Here is a 6,382-nt window from a genome sequence, read left to right as displayed (position 1 = left end):
TTGCTGAGAAGCTTGATATTTCAAAATTTCATGAATCTGAGACTGTTGCTTCCCTTGGGTCTTTTCAATGTAAGCAACTCTGTCAAAGGTAGGTTGGAAGAAAGTTTTCTTGTCAATTTTCTTAGTCATTTCTTGCTTGAGCAATTCTTCCTGAATTTTATGTACCTCTGCATGAGTTGTTGAATGTAGACCTTGCAGATGTCTAGTACTCAATGCAGTGACTCGAAGCTATTTCTTGAAATCATCATTAATTAGCATCTCATCAGCTTTTGCCAAGTGCTCAGCAAGAATTGTTTCAGATGGAACAAAGGTAACTGTGTTCCACTCTTTAGTCCACTCCTGTCCTCTAAAAGTTTCAGTCCAAGGTACTGGTGCTTCCCTTGTAACAAACTTCTTGACTATCTCACTTTTGTGAACAGTTTGTTGAGGTGCATGTCCTGATGGACCAGCTGCAGTAGTATCTTCATTTATAGCAGCATCACCAGTAGTATCAGCATTTGCAGCATCAGAACTTACAGAATCAGTTTCTGATAAAAGAACAGTATGAGAAGCTATTGAGGCTCCAACATCATCCTCTAAGTGCTGATCTGCTTCCAAGTTCTGATCAACATCCATATTCTGATGCTCACCTATAGTCTGATCTTCAATGTCTAGATGCAGAGAAGGTGTTGCAGACAATTCTGGAGTTTCATTAGCATCAGTAATTGATGTTGTTGATGGATTAATTTGAGCTGTTAGAGCTTCTAAGTAGAGAACCTCAGGCACAACTAGGTTGTGAATATCAATTTCAGCACTTGTGCCTGGGTCTGCAGTAGATACTGGTTCATGTACAGGAGATACAGGTGGTGTAGTTGCTTTATCTGTAGCAGCTTCCTGAGTTGGTGACAATGGAGGTGGAGATGCAGTAGCTTCAGCAAATTCTGGCTGAAACTGGCCTGTGAGCTCTCTGTTTCTTGTATCTCTTTGAAGAAGAAGACTCCTTGGGAGTTTCAGTATAAGACATTCTTCTAAGCCTTTTGAGAAGCTTAGATCCCCCAATTCCAGTATCCTTCTGAGAAGGGACCTTCTCAGCTTCTTTAACAACAGGTTCCGATGCAGAAACCTGTTCCTCACTATCTGACTTATCTCTCAGAACAATCCTCTTTCTCTTCTGTGATGTCTAAGGGACAGTCTTTGTCCTCTTAGGCTTGGAAGATGAAGGCTTCACAGTATGTGCTGATGATGAAGGTTGAGCTATCTGTGAAGGTTTGAGATATGTTCTGATAGAGGGTTGAGCAGGTTGTGGTGTATGTGTGGTATGTTCTGAAGGTTGTTGTGGTGTTTGGGATGTGGTGGTAGGTTGAACATCAGGATAAACAGATCTGTAGGTTAGAGGATCAGCATTTACCAAGATCTGTTTTACAGACTGAGGTATCTGTAAGGGTCTAACCACTTTTTTCTTAAGGTCACCATTTACCAAGTCATTAAAAGCCCGTTTTGCAAGTTTAAAGGGTGGAAATAAAGAACTGGCTAGTTGAGGTTCATCAGCATAGCAAAAAGTATATATAAGCTGACAGAATCTAGCAAAGTATACGACATTCCTATCCTCTATCATCCTATCCCCTATAAAGCCTAGCACAACACTTGCAAAATCAAAATGAGTTTGGTGAATAATAGCATACCCGATGTGCTGACTCATGATTGGAATGGCATCAAAGTTGGAACACTTGTTGCCGAATGCTTTAGTGATACATTCGAAGAAAAAGCTCCATTCCTTTCTGATATGTGCTCGTTTCAACTGTCCAAGCTTGGCCAAACTCTTCTCATACCCCAAATTGGCCATGAGCTGCTGTAGAACTGGTTCCTCCGCTGTTGAGAAAATGCAGCCTTCTGGTAAATATAGAGCTTTACGAACTGCTCCAGGAGTTACCACATGCTCAACATCATTTACTTCGAAAATAATGCTTGGAGTACCAGTTGCACCACCATTATCAAAATGCCCAGTCCGCCAAAACGTCAGAACTTGTTGGCTGGAAATGAGTTGAGGCTGGGTTAATGCATACCCAATCTCACTGTGTGCTAGAAGATCTTGCATAAAGTGCAAATCAGATGGAGCTTCATCATGGTTTAAGATTGCAGCATAGTTGTTGGGTACAAACTTGGCTCCATCTATAATCAAATCCTTAGGTGCCATGAGAAAAATTGAGAAATAAGTTTGCCTGTAAGGTGTTTGACAAAATGTCTGTATGAAAAGAAACGTCGGGAGATGAGATAGAATAGAAGTAAAGAAAAGAGAGATAAAGTGTCAAAGTAAATAAAAGATTTTACAATCTTCTCTTTTTTTTTTTGCTAAATTGCTTTATAGATAGAAAAAGAATATACAAGGGATTCATCCTATGATCTATGACAAGCCATAGATAAGACTATCTATAACCAATCTTAGGAAAAGATTGGAGATAGAAAGCACAAAAGCACGAAACCACAACTAACCAACTATAAGCAAATACAAGCAAAGAGTAGCAAAGCATCAACAGCTAAAATTACAACAACAAGAGATCCGGTCTTGAGCAAATGACTGTATTGAACCAATCTGAAGAAGCCAACCGAGCTTTAATATCCAGAACCATTCCATGAAGAAGTTTCAAAGGCCCAAATACACCTTTCCCATGAGCCCTCACATTCCTTTCCCTCCATATGTGATAACAAAACACCTGAGCATAACAAGCAGCTATCAACCCTTTGTCTTTATCTACTAACTCTCTGAGACTCTCCATAAATTCTGTCCAAGAGGCATGAGCAACCGAGATACCAAGATACCCAAACAACTTCAACAAAATCCATCTGCTATACGTACACTGCAAGAATAGGTGTGTAGATGTTTCTCTTCCTATAATGCATAAGAAGCACTGCTGAGTAGAAGAAATACCGAACCTATAAAGTCTGGCCAAAGTGTTGAGTCGATTAAGACAGGTCAGCCACTGATGGTGGGCAAATCTATTAATCTGTAACCTGTGCCAAACTGCTTTGTGCCATAGGACCGTGGGCTTCGAGTTCCGAATGGAATTCCAAATATTCCAAGTCCTGATCTTAGAAGCAGGTACCCTGTCCCACAAAACTTGATCGCAACCATTGCTGTGAATTGGAGGAAGGTCATGGTCATGGATCCAAGCATTGAGAAAAGGTGCTGCATGGTGGATTCTCACGCTGGGTCTCGGGAGCAGCCACTGTCCTGATTGCATTACCGAAGCTAAAGTAGCAGTGTGGGGCAATGAACATTGATTGATAATGGGGGAAGAAATTGAATTTGCAAGACAACAAGATTTCCACCAGGGATCAAACCAAAGGGATATTGTCTCACCTGTGACAATATGGAAGAAAATGAACTGAATTGCCACCTCTCGAAGACCAAGAATTTTTCTCCAAATCTACGAACAATCTGTTGGAATGTCCATTATCCAGAAATTTTTGTGTTTAAGAATAGTTCGGTTAACCCATGTTGCCCACAAAGTAGAAGATCTCGTGATCACTTTCAATAAGTGGTGAAGCATGCGAGCCTTATTCCAATGAACCATATTTTTTAGCCCCAATCCTCCCTCCTCTTTTGGTAAGCAAATATCATCCCATGCAATCTTAGCACCTCCTTTTTGATTAATGTTGCCCTTCCATAAAAAATTGGTCAGCATAGATTGGATATTACGGTGCACAGCAGAAGGTAACAGGAAGTGACTACACCAGAATCCTTGAATAGCATATAAAACTGACTTGATTAGCATAACTCTCCCCGCAAAAGACAGAAGTAAATTGGCCCAGGAGTTCAATTTTGCAGTCATTCTATCTATCAAAGGAACACAATCATTGATACAGAGTTGAGATGCAATCAAAGGAACGCCCAGGAATTTAACCGGGAGAGACCCTCTCGGAATAGCATAGGTTGAATCAAACCAATCAGCAAACCCCGGATCACAATTACAAAGAAAGCTTGTACTTTTATGCACACTTGGTTTTAATCCACTCCAAGCTGAGAAAACCGAAAGATTATTCATGATGTGGGAAACCGAATCCTTAGTGCCCCTTGCAAACAGAAGCACATCATCAGCAAAGAATAAATGGGATATGTTTAAGTCTTTACATCTCCAATGATGCTTATACCCAGTAGGAGTTTTGGATAATAAACAAGATAGAATGTTCATGCTTAAGGAGAATAAATAAGGTGACAGTGGATCTCCCTGTTGGATACCCATTGTGCCCTTAAAGAAACCATGAATAACTCCATTTAACTTTACTGAGTATCTAGGAGAGCAAATGCAGCTTCGAATCCAAGATATCATCTCCATTGGAAGACGAATTTTGTGTAAAACTGCAAGAATAAAATCCCAATTAAGAGTGTCAAAAGCTTTGTGAAGATCTATTTTAAGTGCACACCTTGAGGCCCCTGTTTCACGATCGTAGCCTCGGAACAACTCTTGTGCCAAAAGGATATTATCTGAGATAGAACGACCTGGAATAAAGGCTGACTGAGCATTATTAACAATTCCTGGCAGCACCCATTTTAACTGAGAAGCAATGATTTTCGTTATGCATTTGTACATTACTGTGCATAAAGAAATAGGTCTGAATTCCTGAATTCCAGACCTTCAAGGAACTAGACAAATCTGCTCAGGCTAGAGGAGCACCTTGAAAATGACTGTGAGTAAAACTTTGTACAAATTTTGTTATTTGAAGCACTTTTCAGTAATATCTGCTGTCTTTTAAAGTTGTATTTTTAGGGTGTTTTGTTATCATCAAGTATCTCTTAATTTATGGCTACAATTCCAGTAGACATAAATTGGGGGAGATTGTTGTGTATATGTTGTGTACTTGATAATTTCATGAACAAAACACCTTGGTAGATTTTACTTAGTGAAATTATGTAGCACTCGACGAATAAGATTTTTAGTCCTGACGGATGACTCATTATAGTCCTGACAGATGATGACTTATTATCCATCTAGTGAGTAGCTTATGTAATAATAAGTCTGTAGCACATTTCTGCATACACCATTGTATAGATTCTGTAAGTAGTATTCAAGTCATGTTGACTTTAACTAGATATACAGAATAGGTTGATTAATTGTACATTGATGATGTCTTGTAATTCTGCATAAATGAAATGAAGTCAAGTGCCAGATTGCTACCCGACGGATAAACTACAATGAAGTCGACGGATGATCAACTAGACAACCCGACGGATGATCAATAACTCGACGGATGATCATGAACCCGACGGATAAAGAATTCAAACATCTGTTGACAGTGACAACACAGTCACATGCGTCGAGTGGATGCAAATGGAATATGGTAGCCTATTCAACTGGGTTTTCGAGAACAAAGAAGCATTGTCATTTCCATGCTATTATGAAGATATTCAAAGATGCTGGAATAGAGTAATGAAGTAGCATTGTAATAGACTAGATAGTTTTTGTTTTATTATCCTATCTCATTACTTTGTAATCTTGGTGATATATAAACCAAGAAGTAGCAACTAAGAAACTATCGATCTAAGTAGAAAAGAAGAGAAACATTTGTAAGCAGAATTCTTAGCATTTCTCTGTAGTCTTAGTTGTTCAATTGTTGTAAGCAGCTGTGAGCATTTTGCACACAGGGTTCTCTCAATATATAATATATATCTCTGGTGGAATCATTTAAATCCACCAGAAAGTTTTTAAAGACTCTTGTTTTTAATTACTTGTATTTTGATTCACTTAAGTCTTTATTCCGCATTCTGCTAATCAATTCACACTATATATATATTTGAGTTAGAACATTTTTATTCAAGAAAAAGTTTCAAGAATTCCATTCAACCCCCCTTCTGTAATTCTTGTTATATTGTTAAGGGACTAACAGACAACATTTCAAGTATGGTCCAGAAGCTGGTGTTCTACATGTCTCACAACAAACACATAAATGTGAGGCTCTTGATTTTGCAGGAACTCAGCACAAGGCTCACAATGCCTTTAGCTACAAGAGGTAGGGAAATTTTCTTTCCTAGGTTTATAATGTCTACTTTAAACCATAAAGTTCAAGACATTCATTTACTTAATGGTATAGATAGAACAAAGATAGACAATTGTAAACAGGTGTCCAAAATTCTATATGGCTCACTTATTACAAAGAATAAGGTACCTTTAAGTCTTAGAATCACTCAATTTATGTTGGAGAGATTCATGACTTACCCTTACCATATTCCTGACATGAGGTCTATAGTCACATCTAGTACAGTAATGGCTCATGTACCTGTGGAAGAACAAAAACAGGAACACCAACAGGGGCCTTCCCAAATTTGGACCTTTCCTTCTCTACCAATAGAAGCTAGGACACCAACCACTTCATCCTCTCAACAGGGTGGAGTGAGTAAAAAAAAGAG

The sequence above is a fragment of the Apium graveolens genome, chromosome 4 (genome assembly GCF_009905375.1).
Source record: "Apium graveolens cultivar Ventura chromosome 4, ASM990537v1, whole genome shotgun sequence".
Taxonomy (NCBI): domain Eukaryota; kingdom Viridiplantae; phylum Streptophyta; class Magnoliopsida; order Apiales; family Apiaceae; genus Apium; species Apium graveolens.
The sequence above is the reverse complement of the archived record's forward strand: the minus strand, read 5'-3'. Positions refer to the sequence as shown.